At 41.6% G+C, this 22,859-nt stretch overlaps 1 protein-coding gene and 1 long non-coding RNA gene across 2 annotated transcripts in view; both read left to right on the top strand.

Moving 5' to 3' along the window:
* LOC100692857 (uncharacterized) overlaps window positions 1–22,859 on the top strand; it is a 444,159-nt gene that overhangs the window by 71,679 nt on the left and 349,621 nt on the right. The window lies entirely within an intron of this gene.
* On the top strand, window positions 20,519–22,431 carry LOC112846446 (uncharacterized). The gene is made up of 2 exons (XR_003219408.1): window positions 20,519–20,550; window positions 22,269–22,431. It is a non-coding gene; the product is annotated as an uncharacterized LOC112846446 (long non-coding RNA).

Consider the following 22,859-nt stretch of genomic DNA (forward strand, 5'->3'; position numbering starts at 1 on the left):
CTTGCTGCAGCATTTTGGATTAGCTGAAGGCTTTTCAGCGAGTTTTTAGGACATCCTGATAATAAAGAATTACAGTAGTCCAGCCTGGAAGTAATGAATGCATGAACTAGTTTTTCAGCGTCACTCTGAGACAGGATATTTCTAACTTTAGAGATGTTGCGCAAATGGAAGAAAGCAGTCTTACATATTTGTTTAATATGTGCATTGAAGGACATATGCTGGTCAAAAATGACTCCAAGGTTCCTCACAGCATTACTGGAGGCCAAGGTAATGCCATCCAGAGTAAGAATCTGGTTAGATACTATATTTCTAAGATTTTCAGGGCCAAGTACAATAACCTCAGTTTTATTTATTTATGAGCTCACCCGAAACCCTGGCTGATTAGGTCCCACACCCACTTTCACACCTTGGCGCATGTGATTAGAGGATCACCAGGGGGTCCTTTGTCCCTCCTTGGGGGATACTCCCACTGGGTTTAAATCTGGGACTCTCGGCCATTTGACCTTAGAACTGAAGAAGCTTCTCGGATGAGAGGTGAAACGTCTTCAAGCAACTTAAAGAAGTCCAGACGCTTTTCTTTGCAAACTCCTTTGACTCAGTTTTATCTGAATTAAGAAGCAGAAAGTTAGCGGCCATCCAGGTATCATGTGATTTCCTGAGGTCAGATGGCCCAGGATGTGAGTGGGCGTTAAGGCGTCTGGGGAGGGAACTCAAAACTGGATTATAGATGGCAGACAGTTGGTGTCGTAAACCACCGCCTCTGTTCAAAGATGGTCGCTCACAGTGGACATAGATGGCCTCTGGTTTTGAGTTCCCTCCCCAGACGCCTTAACGCCCACTCACATCCTGGGCCATCTGACCTCAGGAAATCACATGATAGGGTGGGGCCAGGTTTCACAATGAGCTCACCCGAAACCCTGGCTGATTAGGTCCCACACCCGCTTTCACACCTTGGCGCATGTGATTAGAGGATCACCAGGGGGTCCTTTGTCCCTCCTTGGGGGGATACTCCCACTGGGTTTAAATCTGGGACTCTCGGCCATTTGACCTTAGAACTGAAGAAGCTTCTCGGATGAGAGGTGAAACGTCTTCAAGCAACTCAAGGAAGTCCAGACGCTTTTCTTTGCAAACTCCTTTGACTACGATGACCTGGATGACTGAGAACCTTCACAGACGTTATCAGGAAATGATCAGACAGCAGAGGGTTTTCAGGAAACACTGTTAAATGTCCAGTTTCTATGCCATATGTTAAAACAAGATCTAGAGTGTGATTAAAGTGGTGGGTGGGTTCTTTTACATTTTGAGAGAAGCCAATTGAGTCTAATAACAGATTAAATGCAATGTTGAGGCTGTCATTTGTAACATCTACATGGATGTTAAAATCACCCACAATAATTATTTTATCTGAGCTGAGCACTGGGAGGAAATGAGGTGTTATTTTTCTGCCATTTTTATTATTTCCTTTTACTATTTCTAGTTTCATTATTTTGTTATTGCTATTGCATCATAATCATATAACAAGCATTTGCATTGACACATTTATTAATAGTGATATTGCATTTAGATGTTTAAACATATTGGCACCCAATTAAGCTTTATTACAGGTGCAGTTATAACCACTTTAAACTGTTGAGTTGGATTTATAATCTTAAATGTTTATATGCAGACTGCATGGTGAAAGACAAGGCCTAACGCAGAGTAACTCTGTGCCAAAATAAGACAGGAAGTTACATGTTTTTGAAGTTACATGGTTTGCAGGAAGTGAAACCAAAACCAGAGTCTGAGTGCGAGTTATTCTGAGGAGCTAGTCGGCGAGGTGAAATGGGGTGCGATTGTGGTTAGCACATAGACACACACATAACCACACACACGTAACCACACACACACACACACACACACACACACACACACACACACACACACACACACACTTAGTTAGAGAGGTTCATTTGTAGGTGAAAGTTTAAGCATGTGTTGCTAGGGTTGCAGTTCTATGTTGGTGTACGTGACTGTTTGATGAAGAAGCAGGTGCATGATGCGAGAGCTGAGCGGGCTTGCGGGAAACCACCGGGGGGAAGATGGAAGCCAGTGTTCTTTTAATTGTGTCACGAGTTGTCAAACAGAACATTTGTGGTTTTGAGTAGATGTATCCATGTAATTTACGCAAGAGGGGGCGTTCTAATACCCCAATGTATAAAACTGTGATCTGAAGTTTTGGAGATAGAGATCGATGCTGTTTGCCTACAGGATTTATCTCTCCACATGTGTCATTAAATCATTCGTTGACTCCAACTGACTGGGTCAGTGTGTTATTCTGATCTCTACCATCTCTCTCTCCTCAAAATGAACCTTAACAGCACTAAATCAGATAAAAAGTCTGAGAAATCAGAGAGAAACTCTGTGTAAGGCCCAGATGGACAATAGATAATAACAAGTAAGACTGGTTTCTGAGTTTTACAGCTGGGTTGGACAAGGATAAGCATCAGGCTTTCAAATGAATTAAAAGTATGTCTTGGTCTTTCGTTGAGTAATAGACTGGTGTGAAAAATTGCTGCCACACCGCCCCCTCCGCCTGTGCTTCGAGATTTCTGGTAGTTAGAATAACTCGGGGGTGTTGATTCATTTAAACTAACATACTCATCCTGCTGCAACCAGGTTTCTGTAAGGCAGAGTAAATCGATTTGTTGATCAATTATTAAGTCATGTACTAACAGAGACTTGGAGGAGAGAGACCTAATATTTAATAATCCACATTTCACTGTTTTACTCTTTGGTTCAGATGTGGATACTGTATTGTTCTTTCTTTGTGATTTTTTATGTCTAAGTTGTTTATTGCTGGTTTTTAGTTTGTTTTTTGTCTGTTTGGGAGCTGACACAGTCTCAATGGAGATGGGTTTTTGCGGGGGTAGCAGGAGGAGAGAAGCTGCAGAGAGGCGTGTAAGACTGCAACTCTGCTTCCTGGTCCCAACTCTGGATAGTCATATTTTGGGGGGTTTAATAAATAAACACATCGAAAACTCTCAACGTGTGAGAACAGAATTTAGAGCATGTGTGAGTCCTTGGCATGTAATCTGCACTGATCTGGCACAAAAAACTGTGTTTCATTTAGAAGTCACGAAGAGTCATGAAGAATCTAAGATAAGATGATGTTGAGTCATTTGCAGTGGACCTGTTAGCAGAACAACAATGCAAAGTACTTCAACCATCACATACTATTCATACTTAAACCCCTGACAGTACAAAGAACTAAAAAACAAACAGGCGCAGAAACTGAAACTGTAGATGCAGAGTCACTGACAGCTAAAAGAGCAAAAAAAACCCATGAAAAACAACAAGATAAAGAACAGCTATTAACAGTCATGATACAGACAAACAGCAAGAATGTAAATACAAATATAAATATCTGCATGTATAGTAGCTCACCTGTGAGAATAGCATTAATTAGCAAAGATGCTAACGCTGTTAACATTAAAATTGATACAGTAATCCTCTGCTCTGGTCAAAGAATAGATGATGTGATTTAACAGCATGGTATTATAAAGTGTTGATGTGCAGAAATTCATTGTTGAAAAGCTTCAAATGTAAGAATATGGTAGAGTTATACAGCCTGTTACCACCCAGTCAGCATAAGGCCACTGTTGAAGCCGCATATTGAAATTTTTTATCTTTGCTTGAGTCTATTTTAGAGTTGCTGTAACAGGATTCAACAACATTGACAATTAGATTCTTTTAAAATGTTGAGAGCAGGAGGTTGGCCTGAGTTGTCAAGTGCAACACTGTTTTTTTTTTTGTTTGTTTTTTTATGTCCCAACAGGAAACTGCTATTTATTATCAGCTCACTCAGCTGTGTCATTAATCAAGGACAAGGAGCACTGGAGCCTATCCCAGCTGTGATCGTGCGAGAGGCGGGGTACACCCTGGACTGGTCGCCCTTTAGCTTAATCTTTTGAAAATATTCACTGTCAATATCACAACTGCCCGGTTTTCCTTGTATTAGATTAAGAATATTGTGAGGGGAGAGTTTAACCAACTGAAAGCGATCCCTAAATTAAAACCAGTTTCCTCACTAAAGGATCTGGAAAGAGTTATCTGCATCTTTTCTTTGTAACTATTGACTGGAGAACTACAAGTGCTTGTACATGAGAGTTGCAGGACACGCAGTAATCCATTAGATTTTAATGTTAATGCTGCTTAATTCAATTCATTTCAATTCAATTCAATTTTATTTATATAGCGCCAAATCACAACAAAAGTCGACTCAAGGCGCTTTATATTGTGCAGTAGATCGCACAATAATAAATACAGAGAAAAACCCAACAATCATATGACCCCCTATGAGCAAGCACTTTGGCGACAGTGGAAAGGAAAAACTCCCTTTTAAAAGGAAGAAACCTCCGGCAGAACCAAGCTCAGGGAGGGGCGGGGCCATCTGCTGCGACCGGTTGGGGTGAAAGAAGGAAAACAGGATAAAGACATGCTGTGGAAGAGAGACAGAGATTAATAACAGATATGATTCAATGCAGAGAGGTCTATTAACACATAGTGAGTGAGAAAGGTGACTGGAAAGGAAAAACTCAATGCATCATGGGAATCCCCGGCAGCCTACGTCTATTGCAGCATAACTAAGGGAGGATTCAGGGTCACCTGGTCCAGCCCTAACTATATGCTTTAGCAAAAAGGAAAGTTTTAAGCCTAATGGTTGCTTAGGTTGCAAAGATAGCTTCCTCAACCAGCAAGTGGTTTTTCCTGCTTTGGTACAGTTGAGACCTTTTATTTGTTTTTAACCTGTTCTGTGAACCTCTGAAGTGACAGGCCTTGAGCATAAAGGTTTCTATTGTTACGAGTAAAACAAACACAACACTGAAGAAGAGGCGCGTAGCTGAGTCAAGAATAATAACATTTTTAACATCACTGCAGTTTCTGTTTGTAAGGTTACCTTTATATACACTAATGTGCAAAAGTCTTGAGTCACAGCTTATTTCTTTATGTGTTGCTAGGAAACTAGGAAATATCTGCAGTGATTTATTTAAATGTGCAAACATATATGGAAATACAGTATACAGGGTAAAAACAGATTGAACAAAGGGCTTAAAAGTGAAAATTATGCACCATCACCTTTACTCTCCCATACAGCCTGAACTCTATTACTGGACTTAATTCACTCAGGTTCTGTCCGTCGGGTCATGTTAACTTCACTTTTTTATTTACAACTGAGCAAATCAGTTTGGCTCAGATTAAAGTTACGTTTCATAAATGCATAGTTTTAGTGAAGTTTAATGTCTCACTGGAGCACATGGTAGACTGAGCCATCCTCTTTGCTTTATTACCTGGTGTTCATATGTGTTAGATTTTCTTTCTTAACCATGAATTTTGACATAAATCATTTTTATAAAAAGAGGAAAGAGAAAGTTCATTTACACTGAGAAGAGCAGTGTCTGAACAAGCATGCTGTTTGTGGATACTGAAAGACTCCAAACTGTCCAAGTATGTTACATCATCCGTTTTAATAGTTATTCAACTGTATTCTAAGCACCAGCTGTCTGTTAGACTTTTCAGAGTTTACTAAAATAAAAATAAAAGCAGCGTAACATCTGATTTGTGTGTGGTGTTTTTTTTTAAATATTGCTGTTTCGGTCATGTTATTTTTAACTGTCAAAGGCTTGTTAGACACTAAGAAAACTAATACTGCTCATGAATGAGACTAAAGTCAGGAAGGTGTCCTTTACAACTAAAAATGTTAATAACACCTCCACATTTATATCATAGTTTATGATATACACTGTTAGAAAAAGCATCTTGAAAAAACGGTGATATTCCGGCAGCTGGGGCGCCAAAATACGACCGTATAATTACAGAAAATAACTCCCACATAAAAATACGGTTATTTCCAGTAATCAAAATACAATTAGTTGCACTAATTTGACATGGGATCTCGCCTTTTTCAAGTGCCGCTAAATATTAAATTAGGAACATGTTAATGTCATTAAACAGTGAAATCATCTATACATAGGGAAAAAAAAAAACATCTTAAAAAAACGGTAATATTCCTGCAGCTGGGGCGCCAAAATACGACAGTAAAATAACAGAAAATAACTGTCCCATAGAAATACGGTGATTTTCAGGAATGAAAATAGAGTTTGTTGCCCTAATGTTACATGGGATTCTGCCTTTTCCAAGTGCTTTTAGACATTAAATTAGGAACATTTCAATGTGATCAAACAATGAAATTACCTATAAACAAGGTCAATGAATGTGGCAATATGAATAATAATACGTAAATGTACAGAAATATACAGTTAACAGTTGGTTTAAATAATAATGGATTGCACGCCCTGGGACAGACTGACAGAGGCGAGGCTACCATATTGCACCATCGACCCCTTTGGCCATCGTCAGTAGGTGAAGAGTCTTGACCACGGACACACTCCACTGATCAGAGCAGGGAGCAGCTGACCAACCGGAGCCGTAGGCCGGGGGAGAGCCTGGGCACCTTTGCAGCGGATGTGTTGCTGTATGCTCGTCATGGCTACCCAGAGTTCCCAGCAGCAGCCCGTGAGGAGCTTAGCCTGCATGCATTCCTGCGAGGACTTTTCCCAGAGCAACTACGCCAACACGTCCACCTGGCCATGCCTCAGACTCTCCGTGAGGCGCTCCTTGAGGCTTAAAGGGCCGAACTTGTGCTCACCTCGCGACCTGACCAGCAGTTGCGCCCCACAAACTACCCTCAAATCAGAGCTGCAGGCTGCGACAGTGAGGGGGAGGTCGCGGGGATATGCCAGCCGCAGCCCTCGGTGCCCTGGAGGCGTCCCATTCGACCGACCGACCGCTGCTACCGGTGCGATGAGCCTGGCCACGTGGCGCGCGACTGCCTGGCGCCCGCCCCGAAGGCCAGAACTATGTGGCCTCAGGGGGATGAGAGGGGGAGCGGTACAGCGAGGGGACCACTGCTCCAGCTTCCTGCCCCCCTCCAAGAACGATGCACAGTGGCGGGCCTAGTCGGGCACCACAAGGGACTCTACCTGAGCTGCTGTGTTTCGGACCAGCCCTGCCCGGCCCTGGGGGACACGGGGTCCACCATTTCCCTAATACGACCTGGTGTGTTTCCTGGAACATCCGGGCCGCTTGTGATGGGTTGGTCGCCCACCGACACCCAGCTGATGACAGTGACGGGGGAGAGAACTGACATGTGGGGGAAGAAACCGTTGCGGATCCGAGTCAAGGATCTGGAGCTGGTGCATGACTTCTGGCTTGCTGACATCCAAGACCAGTGCATCATCGGCCTTGATCTGCTGACCCGCTGGGGGGCCTGCGTTGACACCGCGAAGCTGGCTATCACTCTTGGTACAGAGACTCTGGCCCTCCAGTGCGGTCAAAAGCAGGGCACCAGAGACTGCAGGCAGATGCGGCTGGTTCAGCACACCATCAACACCGGCTCTGCTCAACCCATCTGTCTGCGCCCACGCCAGCTGCCCCTCGCGAAACGGCAGGGAGAGCGGGCCCAGGAGGCACGGGGCGTGGCTACTGCTCGGGCCACAGCCGGCGGAGGGGGAGGCTCTCGTTGACCATGCAGCAGCTGAAGCAGGAGCAGGAGGCTGATGCGACGTTGGTTCAGGTGGGGGCCTGGCTGGAGGCAGCACGACGCCCAGGCTGGACAGGGGTGTAAGGACAGGGGCCCGAAGTGAAGGCCTACTACTCCCAGTACAACAATCTGGAGACCCACGACGGCCTCCTGTACCGGAGATGGCGGGCCCCCGAACAGGGCAAGGATCTCCCGCAGCTGTTGGTGCCTCAGTCGCTGCGGTCGCAGGTGCTCGAGCTTGTCCATGGCTCGGTGGGGGCCAGCCACAATGGGAATGCTAAAACTCTCCGCCGTCTCAGGGGACAGTTCTACTGGCCTGGTTGTCGACGGGATGTGGAACTTCATGTGCACTGCTGTGACACCTGTACGGCACGGAAGGGCCCCTCTCAACGCCCCACTGGCCCCCTGCAGCAGCATCGGGTGGGGGCCCCGATGGAAAGAGTGGGAGGAGACGTCCTAGGGCCTTTCCCCGTCCCCGAGGCAGGGAACCGGCGCGTGTCAGTGGCCAGGGACTGCTACAGGAGGCTGAGAGAGCGGCCGCGAGTGGTTCATGACTACATCCGCCAGGCCCAGGTCAGCGCCGGAGTACGACAGAAAGGAGCCTGGCGACAAGGTTTGGGTGTGCTGCCCGGTTTGCAAGGGAGGGGTGTCCCCCAGGCTGTGCGGTCACTGGCAAGAGCCGGCGGAAGTCGTGGGGCGGCTAACAGAAGTGGTGTACCGGATCTGCATGCCGGGCCCAGGGCGCGTTGCGGTGTTGCACCAGGACAGGCTCTCACCGTACCGCCCGCTCCAGCAGCCGCCGGGGCAGGGGATGCTGGTGGCACCCCAGGTTCTCATCCGAGTGAGTCTTCCCCTGCTGGTCGAGATCGGCCTGCGCGCCGAAGGAAGACACATGGACATTTGCAGGACTTTGTGTTGGGTAATGGGGTTGTTGGGGACGACTGACCGCTTAGGTGGGGGCTATGTAGCGGGCCAGGGCTGTTCGGGGTTTTGTTATTACAGTTATGTTTGTGTTGTCATGTTGTTATGGTGACGGGTGACGCGCTCTCTCGGCGACTGTGTTTCCGGTGAGAGAGCGCCCTTTTTGTTGTTGTTCTGGGGTTGCCGCGCTGAGCAGTGAAGTAGCGGCAGTGTTCTGGCGCAGAGAGAAATAAACGGCTGTGCTCCGAAGAAACCTCTGTCTCCTCCGTGTCTGAGCTTGCCACAGTATTTTGACAATCTAAATATGCATATATACAGACAGATACATTTAATGAACATGAAAATTAAGTTTTATGACATTACAGTGATTTAACGTTAATTTACATTTAAAATGTGAAGTCACAGTCTATTTACGTAACTTTAATGATATTCTAGAAGAACCGAACAAAAATGTAAAATGCACAGTAAAATACTTTTATATTAGGATTTTTACCTACATTCACATTCATTGGCCAATGCTTAGCGTCATGTTATTATGTGTCCCAACATCCAATGGCATGTCACATTGTTTTCATGGCCAGTAGCGGTTTTTGATACAGGCTACACGGGCGGTTGCCCGGGCGGCATCTTGGTGGGGGCGGCATCACGGGCATCGGCAAAAAAAAAAAAAAAAAAAATTGCTCGTACTCATGCTGCCCCGACATCAGCCAGCGGATATTGGGAATGGCATAGGCACCGATCAGTTTTGTATCGCCCATTTGCGGGGAGTAAGGGTGCCCTCCGTTTGCGAGGTGCGCCTGCTGCTTGCGGCACAGGGAGGAGAGGGCGGGGCGGCGGGGGATTCTCTGGCTGGCTGGAGCGGCGTCTAATAACTAACTCGCAAAATAAAACAAAATAAAAACTAACCAAAAAACACGAAAACACCAGACATAATGATGCAGACTTATAATTTGCACCGATGTTTTTTCGAAATTCTATACGCGAAAAGTGAGCACGAGAGCCCTCGGTGTGCCTGCTCGCTGCTGAAGTCAAAGTAAACTTTATTACATACTACATACAGTCCAGTATATAGAGAGACGAGACGACGAGGCTCCAGTTACAGCAGTGCAAGAAAACAAACAATCAATAAAAGAAGAGTAAGAAAATAAATATACACTTTAGGACTCGGGGTAAAGGGATCAATAACAATTTAAAATTTATAATTTACAGTTTGATGATTTAAAGTCTCACAGATAACCCGACGAAAGGGGAGGGGGGCGGCTGCATCCAAATAGAGCACATTTCAATCATAATGTTGTAAATCCAAGCGCATTATGTATTCTTGATTTGAATCCTGGGTTGTGTGAAATCCCAGAAATACACCTTAGACAAAGTGAATCTGTGAACTAAGGTGTAGGTCTATTAGGTTATGTTGTGGTGCTCCTCGGGTTGGGGGATGGGTGTTCATACTGGAGTGCAAAATTAAAACCAATGGAAGATGGACAAGTAAAAGTTCAAAGCCATCAGGTGCTCAGTTTATAAAAATGAGAAAAGAAGAGGAGGAGAAACGAGCAAAAGATACAGGTAAGCAGATGTGTGATTGGATAATGGCAGGTCATCCTGAAACAATCAGAATCATATTCAGAATACTTTATTAATCCTTAAGGAAATTATGTGGGTTACAGATGAATGAATGATGGAGGAAATCTCTGCGCAAACAGTGCCTGGCATTGTCACGCTTTAAAGAATCAGATCTGGGATAGTTGGCTGCTCTAAACAAATTATACCACATGTAAGGTCTCCTCTTTACATATGCTGTGATAGGCTACTTACATTTGACTGAACACTCAGGTCTATTTTGATGTTTTGTTAATCACAGGGCCATTAATGTAGGGCACAACTGCTCACAGTTACGTCAAAAGGAAATAATGTTTGGTATTTATGATTCCAGACACTACAAATGAAGTGAACTTGTTGCAAACACGTTTACAACACATAATCATATTTTATTCTCTGGATGGTGAAGGCTTCAAACTTTATATTTATAGAAAATTGTGTTTTGTTCCAGTTTAAAAGCCAATTTGTCAAATATCAGTGTGATGACTCCAGTTTCACAGATGAATGAAGAAGTATGAAGACATTTGTTTTATCTTTCTTTGTATAACAATGTACAACACTCTATATGTTTTGCAGATTTTACATATCATGCAGCTTTCTGTCCAATCAGAGGTGTTGAAATGTCAGCTGACTGACCCTGTCCAACATGCTTACACATATCTCATCAATCTTGCCCACTATATAGGTGGTTGTGTAGGTCGCCTACTAACCGGAAGGTGGGCAGGTCGATCCTAGTCTGCTCAGGTCTTCATGCCAAGTGACCTTGGCCAAGATAATAATTTCATGTTGCTCACGTATGAATGTGTGTCGATGTTAGATAGGTAGCACTGACACCCAGAGAAGAAAGAAAGTTCTGTACTTAATTCAGTTAGGGCACTAGCAATCGGGCCACCGTCGGGGACGAGATAAACTAAACTAGTTCATGCATTTATTACTTCCAGGCTGGACTACTGTAATTCTTTATTATCAGGATGTCCTAAAAACTCGCTGAAAAGCCTTCAGCTAATCCAAAATGCTGCAGCAAGGGTACTGACAGGGACTAGAAAGAGAGAGCATATTTCTCCTGTTTTGGCTTCCCTTCATTGGCTTCCTGTTAAATCCAGAATTGAATTCAAAATCCTGCTCCTCACATACAAGGTCTTAAATAATCAGGCCCCATCTTATCTTAATGACCTTGTAGTACCATATCACCCTATTAGAGCACTTCGCTCTTGCACTGCAGGCCTACTTGTTGTTCCTAGAGTATTTAAAAGTAGAATGGGAGGCAGAGCCTTCAGTTTTCAGGCCCCTCTTCTGTGGAACCAACTTCCAGTTTGGATTCGGGAGACAGACACTATCTCTACTTTCAAGATTAGGCTTAAAACTTTCCTTTTTGCTAAAGCATATAGTTAGGGCTGGACCAGGTGACCCTGAATCCTCCCTTAGTTATGCTGCAATAGACGTAGGCTGCCGGGGATTCCCATGATGCATTGAGTTTTTCCCTTCCAGTCACCTTTCTCACTCACTATGTGCTAATAGACCTCTCTGCATCGAATCATATCTGTTATTAATCTCTGTCTCTCTTCCACAGCATGTCTTTCATCCTGTTTTCCTTCTTTCACCCCAACCTGTCGCAGCAGATGGCCGCCCCTCCCTGAGCCTGGTTCTGCCGGAGGTTTCTTCCTGTTAAAAGGGAGTTTTTCCTTCCCACTGTCGCCAAAGTGCTTGCTCATAGGGGGTCATATGATTGTTGGGTTTTTCTCTGTATTTATTATTGTGCTATCTACTGTACAATATAAAGCGCCTTGAGGCGACTTTTGTTGTGATTTGGCGCTATATAAATAAAATTGAATTGAATTGAATTGAATGGTTAAATCGGTCGCAAAAAACTTTGGGAGTTTTCCGCTGGGCGGTTATTATTAAATTTGTCAAAATTAGGTAGGTTTTAAGAGGCCTAAAATCTGTGCAGTTGTAATTAAAAGACTTCTGTGTAATATAAAATAAGAGATCTTTGTGTGGTGGGAGTCCCTGTGTCAGCAGTGCACTGCCTGTTGACTTCTATTTTTAGATGGTGAGTGTGAATGCAAATGAGGAGCGGTGACGCGCATGGAGATTGTTGCTTTCGGTTTAGAGTGTTATTGAGCTTTATAACTAGTGTTTGCAAATATTGCTAAATGCCTGTGACTGAGATGCTGGTTTTGCTCACTACAAGTGTATAAATAGAGTTTGAATTCATTACTGTGGATGTATAGTAATTCACTGTGTTTTAATATATATATTGAGTGCATTGTACAGTACCTAAGACCACTATATATTTTTCTGTAGTAACCTCTCTTGAGCAATAAATGCTGGTGTGTTTTAGTTTTGTTTGTTTTTTTTCAGTTACGTGTGTGCTGTGAGAAGCTGTGAGGATGATTAGAGGTTTCAGTTGTTTTTCTTTGACTTGCTCTTTCTGATTATGGAAAGCATGTCCAAAATATTCGTATGAAAGCATATTTTGAGTGATTTTAACTGTGTGAATGCTGTCAGTATTTGATTTGAGTAACTCTGCGTGATTTGTGCCAAATAATAAATAGGTAATAATAATACTACGAAGGTTGATAGTAGAGTGAGTGAAAAAGTGGAAGTTTGAGAGAAAAGGCAGTGTGTGTGGGATGATTCATGATGTCTGAAAGAGGTTAGAATATTTAAAAGTGTGCATGAAATAAGGGTGTATTGTTTTTAGATGAAGATTTAGTAGAACTAAAGAGGGTTTATAGACTGTAAATATAAAAAACAAGAGTTTGATTAATCTGTAGAAACAGGAAAGAGAGACAGAAAATACTGTGCTGCTGTGTGTGAGAGGAAGTGGTGGTTGTGACAGGAAATCGTGTGTGTAACAGGAACTACATGCCCATAAAAGGAGCTGACTGTGTCAAGACAGCTGACAGAGAGAAACAGGCGAGTTAAACTCTAAGAAGATGAAGCGAATGAATGTTTTAAGGAAAAGTAATAAAATTATATTAATTACATGTTTTAGAAAAGAGAAAGACCGAGAAAATAAATAGAAGAACTAACAATTACATTAATGAATTGAAAACGCACGTACACAAATTGTTACATGTGAAATTAATTGTTGGAAAGTTTAATACACACATGAAATAAAGAAAGCAGTTTACACTCCTTTAATTTCCAGAACCAGTGTGTCCCCTACCCTGATAGTACCCCTGACCAGTTGACCCCTGTATCAGGCGAGGATGGAAGGCTGGATAGCCCATGACGGGTAAGATCCCACCTGAAAACCCTGGGACAACCTAAGGCAGGCACAGTCACGATTACTTGACCTCAGTCCCTGTGAGCCCGGACTCACTTGTGAAGACGGGACTTCAAGGGTAAAGCCGCTGGGCAGAGGCAGAGGGGAAATGTCCGTAACAATGACCAGTGATGAGCCAAAGAGAGAAAACACACCCTGTCTAAAAGGAGTCTGAATTACTGAAAGAGGAACCTTTACAAAATCACACATACAAACAGAAAATGCACTAACCTTACAGAGACAACCTAATGAAGATTAATGCATAGATAGTGATTAAACTTGGCTAAAGAATACAAACATATGCAATTAAATCAGATTGCTAATTTCATAAGTGATATAATGGTGTGAATGGTTTAATAAAATGCCCTTAAAACCTGAAGTTGAGATGTGGCTTAGTATGCAAATTAGCTCGAGTGAGTGGTGACGAAGACGCTTCCTGTGTGTCTGTGTGATTGAGGCCTTGAGGAAGGGAAGCAAAGTAGACTGTTCAGAGGTGCAGATTTGGACAAGAAATTTATAATTTAGTGTTGACACATTGTTTGAACGTGTTTATATCTTATGCTGAATCTAAGTATGTTAAAGTGCTTAAAGGGGACATTGTTGTGTGCAAAATGGTGCAGCTTTTGACAAGGTTTTCAGTGTATTGAACGGGTGACATTTAAGATTGTGTAAGATTTTTGAGGTTGTTGTTTTTATTTAATAGAGGGAGTTTTAATAAACATGGACATGTCTAAGGGGGCCCATTAGTTTTGTAACAGTGCACTTAGAAAAAAACCTGTCAGGTGATTTTGTTTTGTGTTTGATGAGCTAATAATCAGCTCTCTTTTTCTCATTTTTGTTCTGAAGCAGGCCTGGAAGAGAGTGAACTAACAGCGCTGACAAAATCTCGGGAGAATAAACATAAGGTGGGCTTTCCAGATTATAATTGGCTGAGGAGGAGACCTGATTGGCTGTGAGTCTCTGTTTAAAAGGATTGTAGTGATTCAATCCAGTCAAAACCATGAAGAACTATTTTCCTAAAAAGGAAAACAAAATAAAACAAATGAATGAGCTCATTTTGCTAATGTGGAGCATCTGATGATTTGCGCAGGAGGCTCCAGTATCAGCAAAAATATCATGTGTGAATGCATGGGAGTGAATGTGTGTGACTGGACCAAGGTGGGGATGAATAGAGGTGGACAAACAATTTACCATGCCAGGAAGAGAAATGGGATGCTTTGTTTTGCTTTTGTCATAAGCAGGACGAGTGGAAGACTTAATTCTGGGGATGCTGAGTTTTGAGTTGCTTTGAGTAAATTTTTGTTCTACTGACTGGGGTTAGATTATAGTATTACATTATATTCTTGGGTGTAGGCCAAATGCTAAAAGGGAAACAATTTTTGATATAACTGATGTTACCATTAACTGAAGAAACACATGATTGATAACTGTTCTGTTTTAAGTTTTGTTTGTTATGACACAGATTGGATCATAAGAGGGGAGAGTTGAGTATGAAATGTAAAGTACAGGTTTTGTTTCCAGGAAATTCCAAGGATCCAGACTTTGAATGGAGCAGGACTTTGAGGAGATGTGGAATGATGATTAAATTGATTTTATTCCTTAAACACAGGTTTTCAGGGCCGGAGCAAAATACCTGAGAGGAGGATTGCTGAGGTGTTTGGAGAGATGATATGACTAACCTTTTTTCCCTTTAATTTCTTAAGCCCGGGTGACGCATTTTGAGTTTTATTTGGACACACATGTGATGTGTGAGTCCAAATAAAAAAGGGGGGATTGAAATAAGTTTTAGGATCATTTAATGACATTTTGGGGTTTTTTGATAATTTAGATATGGCAGCACTGAGGCAGAAATTGTTATTTTTAAATAAAGTTATTTTTAAAGTAAAATGAACTGAATTCGGTTCAGAAGATAAAATGCTGTGTTCATAAGAAGCTGTACACCAAATTCAAAGGGAATTGCGGGACACTTTGAATAGAAGACATGCTTTGGGGAGAAAAGTATATTTCCCCAGTCAAGATTTTACGACAAGAAAATGTTTGATTTCTTTTGGAGTTTTAGAATAAGTTGTTATAATGTAGGCTTTAAAAAAAAAACAGATAGTAAATAGATTTATTTCTAGGGTAAAGGAGAGCTTGTTATGAGAATGCTAAAAGTGCCGCTGACCCAAATGAATAGCATTCAAGATTACACACATAGAAATGATTTCATACACATTGCATTTTTTGGCGCTATGGCAATTTATTGTGCAAGATGACAGAGCATGGAAGGCCGTACACGCTTACAGGCATACAGTTCATAAACACACATGACAGTATTGATTCCAGGCCAAAGGCCTCAAATCTATTTAGCTTCTAACTGAATAGGAGTTTTGCTTGTAACTAAACTGTGTGACATGTAAAATATTGAGATAACACATGCAGCTCCACATGAGTCTTATGATATAAAATGCAGTTACAGAATGACGAACGCTTGTCGAAGTGACCAAGGTTTTTTGCTTTAAAGCAGGACCAAAGGGGGAAAGCTTATATATTTTGGTTAAGTCTGATAAAGTATAAATTAGAATGTACCATTACATTAAGAGCAGCAAAATGAAAAAGGCTATACCAAAACAGGTTATAACACAGGAAATGTGAGTTCTAAAATGAAGTTAGTGTTAACCATTGACTGTAGAAAACATGGACGACGCGACCCCGCCTCCTCCCATTGTGCAAAAATGAAGCCAAAATATCCCGCTTGTGGAGGCTGCCATCTTGCAAATTTGGAGCCAGAGTCTGCACAGTAGTGACTTGAGGTGGAGCGACTGTGTAACGCTCCCGCCCACACACCCGCTGGACGTGACCGCAAACACGCCCCCCTACACTTTTTACGTAGCCCGGCTGCTCCACTTCTTTTGCTGGTTTACCGCTACTGACGACTCGTTTAATTAAGGTAAATACAACCATGTCACTGTTATAAAAAAAAGACACACAGCTTATCATCTTATAATTCTAAAATCACTCTGTTGTTAATTCGTTAGCTAGATTAGCCGCTAGCATACGCACTGTGTTGGAGGCTTGTTGTTAGCTAGTCAGCGATGCTACACACCTGTTACTCTAATAGTCTGTGTTATTGAAGGATTCAGCACTTCTTGTGTTTTTTTTAATCCATTTTTAGACAGCGATGACATCATCTGCACACTCTACAGAGGCCCAGAGTTACTGTTAATATCAAAAATGTAATGCTGTCCTTTGAGATTTTAACATAAGACTGTGAGTGTAATGGATCTAAAACTGTTTAAATCTTCAGAGCCCTCTACAGCTTGGTAACATGGAAACTTTAAAAACGGCAGCAGAACGTTTCAGTAGTGTAGTCTAATTTGTTCTTTTCATTTAATAATAGAGTCCATATTATATCAACAGCTACATTCACCCTGGAGAGAAACTAGTGAGGGAGACCATCAGGACCAAGCTGGGTTTCCTGGGTCCAGAGGTTTGGAGAAACTTCTTCCCTTTCTTTCATCACAGCTGTCCTGTGCCAGAAGTTCTGTTGACCCACTCAAAAAGGCATCATTTAAGAAACACCAGGAACACTGAAGCTCATCGCATTGATGAAGCAGGACTCATGATCTTCACCAGCAGCTCCCTCACAGGGAAATCTTCAGCACTCCTCCGTAGGCCCGATCCAGGAGATGGATACACCCAGCATTTCATGAACACTGTGATGGAGACCTTTGGTTTGTGTAATGTTATAAATACTCGGATACTCCCCAGAGGCTCCAGACTTTTACATAAAGATATTATATTCAGTCCTGTAAGTTATATATTTAAAAATATGTGATCCTCTCTGGTTACTCTGGTATGAAAAACTCTGTATCACTTTATGGTAAATAACACACTATCTGCAAAAAACTGTGAAAGAATTCCAGATGACAAGTTTGTAGTTCAACATACAAGTGACGACCTTTGACCTTCATCAGGTTTTATTTAATTGTGTTAGAGAAAATCTCATATGCTCTTCATGCAGGTGAGTACATCAAGTGTTTAAAACGGAAGCTGTGCAGGTCTGAGATCAGCAGCTTTGTGAAACACCAAACTGAGGTCCTGTTAATGCTGATATATAGTGACACAGTTACATGAGTGATTAAACCTTTTGTTTTTTTGTCTTTAACTTTATCAATAAAACAGCTGCAGCTTTCACTGACAGCACATGTGGTACTTTAACCTTTGTACTGTTTTCATCAGTTCATTTTGCAGTTAACATATGAACATGTTGGATGATCTGTCTGCTGTCACTGGGTGGTGCTGAGGTCTGAATCTGAGGGCAGCTCCTGTAATCACAAAGAGAACAGAAACATCAAACTCAGATATAAATTTTATCCCTCAAAATTGAAATAAAGCTGATTCTTCTGTCCTCACACACTCAGGATCTGAAGTTCTTCTCTTACATTTTTTCAGTATTACAGTACACTACAGTACTTTAATCCATAGTTCCTGATTAATGAGGAGTTACTGAAGTACAAGCTTTTAAAAAAGATGTTACTGTCTTTACAGATGTGGCAAGAGACTGAAAACATGCTGTTGTTTGCACATATTTAATAATCAGCTCTGCACAGGAGCTGCAGCAGGGTTCAGCCTGTTGCTTTTACAGTATAATACTTGTAATAAAAGTGCAGTAACAGTAATTAGTGACTGAGTAGCCCGGGGCGTTTCTCTTGATTTCTTTAGTAAATTCATTCACCTGCACAGATTAGCTAAACAAACCCTGACAGCCGAGTGCTCATTTTAGCTAGCTAGGTCTCAGGAGCCAGCTAAGGACGGTAGTTACGGATTAGCTTACAAACACGTTTAACTTACCGAAAAAGTGCAGCGGGGCCTCGGGTCCTTCTGTCGGGTAGTCCAGTTTACTGAAGAGCACCTCAGGCTGTCAGGTTAAAACACTCGGTCGTGTTTTCGTAGCGTAAACGCTGGCCCTCCTCTCAGAGCCTACGCTCTATCTGCTATTCTCGAACACAGATACGCAAGTTTCTCCGTGACTGCAGCTGTCAGTCAAAGCTGCTATGATGACGTTTCACCCCAATTTAACATCACCGCGGTAGGATCAAATCAAACTTATGGGAAAGGAGACCCCTTGGACATCAATCAGCATGATGAGAACTATTGAAAACAAAAGAAAGAATCTTTGGAAAAAAATTATCTAAGGAGAATAAATTTATTTTAGTCTGACCCCAGTCCCATCCGCTAACATGGAGGAGGCGGGGTTTATGACCTATACTGCAGCCAGACACCAGGGGGCGATAGAGACGTTTTGGCTTCATTTTTGGGGAGCTGTCGCGTCGTCCATGTTTTCTACAGTCAATGGTGTTAACACACAGAAGTTGTTTCTAGGCAGTTTTTAGCTATGATAAAATTTATTCAGGAGTAATTGATTATATGCTTATACTTAGTTGATTAAAATGGTTGTTTTTTCTTTGATCCTTTAGTAGAATAAGTGTTTATGATGATTTTCTTGTGAAAGGTGATTTTAGGTCAGAGCTACGTGCAGCTGAGACAGTACAGGATGTTGAATAGAGTGAACAACAGGAAACGTGTGAAAGCAGCGCTTTAAGACTGTTAAAATGCTGTAGATTGAGATGAGTGAAGTTTAAGACTGTATATGAACAAAAGTCAGAAGGTCAAAACATAATTAGGTTCATGCTTTTGAATAAAGAGAACAATTGAGGAACAGAGTGAGTTAGCGAGCCGTAGGAGGAAAAGGTATTTTGTTTCCTTTGCAGGAGGCCTGATGGACCACAAGAGAGGGACCGAGGAAAAGACCTAATCTTACGCATGGAGTGTTATCGGGGGGAGCTGGCGTTTTATTACTGGACCAACTAGATGACATGAGGTTGTTGTCTCATTTGCTGAGCCAGAGGATGGCTAGAGAGGGTCAGAGAAATGACACAAGTGAAGTGTGGTGACCCTCTTTAAGGGTTACCAAGAGAGGGATTGTGAAGAGTAGAAAGATATTTTGCTGCTATTATTTGCTGCTATTTTTATAATCATCATTACCATTTCATTATTAATAGTGATATTGCATTCAGATGTTCAAACATACTGGTATCATATCAGCTTTATTACAGGTCCACTAAGAACCACGTTAAACTGTTGAGTTGAATCTATAATCCTAAATGCTTTTGAATGTTTTTATACTCTTACACTGAAGTCCAGGGTCAGTGGGTGAAAGACTGGGTTGCAGGCTGACAGGAAACTGCAGGTTGGCAGAGTATGCTTTGCAGGAAATGAAACCGAAAGCAGAGTCTCAGGAGACTCTCACCAGTTTATTCTTTATTAGCTTTTATTCATTTATATCTTTGATTAAGCTTTTAGTAGAGGTTCTTACGGTGGCTGGGAAGTGCAAAGCGCAACAAATTAAAAATCGGCAACAAATTAAAAAACCGCAACAAATTAAAAATCCACAACAAATTTAAAAAACGCAACAAATTAAAAATCCACAACAAATTAAAAATCTGCAACAAATTAAAAATCCGCAACAAATTAAAAATCCACAACAAATTAAAAAACCGCAACAAATTAAAAATCCACAACAAATTAAAAAAACACAACAAATTAAAAATCCACAACAAATTAAAAATCCGCAACAAATTAAAAAACCGCAACAAATTAAAAATCCACAACAAATTAAAAATCCGCAACAAATTAAAAAACCGCAACAAATTAAAAATCCACAACAAATTAAAAATCCACAACAAATTAAAAAACCGCAACAAATTAAAAATCCACAACAAATTAAAAATCCTTGACGGAAAGGGATTGTCTGAAATACCGGAAGTGACACAACGATTAGCCTAATAGGGCTTTTGGAGAGTGATGTCACGAGAGGGGGCGTGGCCATGATTTTTGGTTGAGGCGCCATGTTTCTGGCGCTAGCGAAAGAGGAGCGAAAGTACACGGATAACACCAGCTGTGGTTCGCACTTGCTGTGCCGTCGGTTGTAAAGTTAGATCGCATGACCAGCAAGGGAATAAGGTTGAAAATGGTTTATCTTTTCATTCTTTCCCCACCTGGAAGCAACATGAGGCAGCTCATGGATCGGATGTTACCAAAAGAAGGTGTCTAGTCTGGATAGCAGCTGTGAGACGAGCTGATATCCAGTTCTCTTCCATCTCCAAATATCTGTTGGTGTGCTCCAGACATTTTCATTCCGGTAAGTTATAGATATGTTCATATCACTCTTTATCTGGTCTTTAAGTCTGACATCACTAGTCGTGTCTGGGCTCAAACTCCGCTGCAGGTCCATAAATCACACGATCACTGTGGCATCACTGAGAGTTGAAAAACTATCTAAAGTCCTTCATTTGATCAATTAAATGATCAGTGTTCTGCTCTACCATGTGTAACAATTGAGTTTATCATCCAGGCATCCATGAAAATGAAATTAGCAGGAAGTTAGCTCGCTAGATTCCATCTAAATACAATATAGCATGTCCTAACTGAGGGATTTTGGAAACAAATTCAAACGTACAGCTCTGCTGTCACTTCCAACATAAATGAAGACAGAAAACTAAACAGCAGCGACGTTTGTAGGGTACTGTGAGTAGAATGCGTTTGATTTTCTCCCAAACATTCAAATTAGTGCAATCATAAATTCATTCATGAGGGAAAAATTACAGTGAGAGGATGTGGAGGCTCTGGCTACGTTCACACTGCACGCGAAAGCGCATCAAATCGGACCTTTTTGACCGTATGCGACCCATATCCAATCATGGTATGACAGTGTAAAAACAGCACAAATCCGATATTTTCAAAATGGGTCACTTTCGTATGTGGTACTGAATCCGATACATATCTGATGTTTTTGAAAGCGACTGCTGTTTGAAAGGTCATGTTGCATTAAATCCGTCTTTTACGTCACTGACACAAAACATATGCCAATTATCAGCGCTGGAGTAGCACCCGAGAAGACATTGAGAACATATGAGCGCTTTGTGTCCATCCCGTGTAGATGTTAGTAAAACTGTTGGGAAGACAACGTGTACATTTTATTTATTTATTTGTACTGTATAATCTCCAGATTCTGACAGAAATCTGCATATACTTTGAAGCACCCCTCCTCTCTAAAACAGCAATAAGGATAATTATTAGGCCATATGTAAATAACAAAATAACTTAAAGCAAAGCCTGAAACAAGTCTTTATATTAAGGGCCATCAGTCAATCAATATTGTTTGCTCTGGGTCTAAACGGAGCGTGTTGTGTGTGACATCTGCTTTTGCGTATGCGGACCACTTTGAGGGTCCACAAAGGAGTGCGTTTGCTGTCACATTTTATTTGTAGTGTGAACAAGCAGACAAAAAAATCAGATTTAAATAAAAAAAAAAAATCGGAATTGAGCATTAAGACCTGCAGTGTGAACGTAGCCATATTGAGTTCAGTGCATTGATGTGACATTGTCCTGAAGGATTTAGTTATTCTCAGTGGTTAAAGAAATTGCAATTATTTATTCATATTTATTAGAAATAATCCTTATTACATATCTTGCTTCCTGTGTCACAAAAAAAGCATTTTTTACTATAGTACATTGACTAATGACCTGCAGAATCTCCTTATCATATTACGTGTCCATAATTGTCACCTAAAGTCAAACTTTATGCTTTCTCCATCTTGAAAGTGATTACATCCTTGCAATACATACTTTAGTTTCATTTTCTGAAGGCATGGTTCTGAAAGAGAACAGGCAGATTTGGAATATAACATGTAGGTTCTATAGATGGATACATAAAAAATGAAAACTTACATGTATGTGCTAACTTTCTAAACACTTTGTTACATTTATGATAAATGGATTTGAAAGTAGATAAAACACATTTATGTCGGCCTTGGCTCATTAAAGTCCTTGTCTTTAAATTAACTTTGTATGTTTCAGGTCCTGCACTCTCAAAGACTGAATGAACCAGCATTGCAGCCATGGGTCATTGTGAGCATCACAGGGAAGGTTGAAGCCGCCCACTGCACCTGTATGGCCGGAATCGTGGAGACCTGCAGCCACGTCACTGCTCTTCTTTTTAAAGTAGAAGCAACAGTGCGGATCCGTTGCACAAGGACTGTTACAGATGAACCTGTATACTGGGTTTTGCCTGGTAATATGACCAAGATACAGCCAGAGGTTGGCCATAAGATAGACGTGTCCTCTTCAGCTGCCCAAAAACGGCTCTGGATCAAAACATAAACAGACCATCCGTATTGAAAGGTAAAAGGAGCCGTCCTCAAAAAAGAAAAATCCCAGCTGCTACTGTGGAGGAGTTGTCACTGCTATTGGATACTTTGCTGGAGCACAGTAAAGCTGTGGGTTGTGGGAATGACCCATAATGTTTTATATAGGGATCTAGATTTATGCCTGAAGCGCACTGCCATGTAAATAATTTGCATTTACTGAATATGTACTGACTGAGTACCACTGTTCAAAAGTTCAATAAAGAAACTAATTTTTGCCTCTTTTTTTTTTTATTAAAACCAC

The sequence above is a fragment of the Oreochromis niloticus genome, linkage group LG3 (assembly GCF_001858045.2).
Source record: "Oreochromis niloticus isolate F11D_XX linkage group LG3, O_niloticus_UMD_NMBU, whole genome shotgun sequence".
NCBI lineage: Eukaryota > Metazoa > Chordata > Actinopteri > Cichliformes > Cichlidae > Oreochromis > Oreochromis niloticus.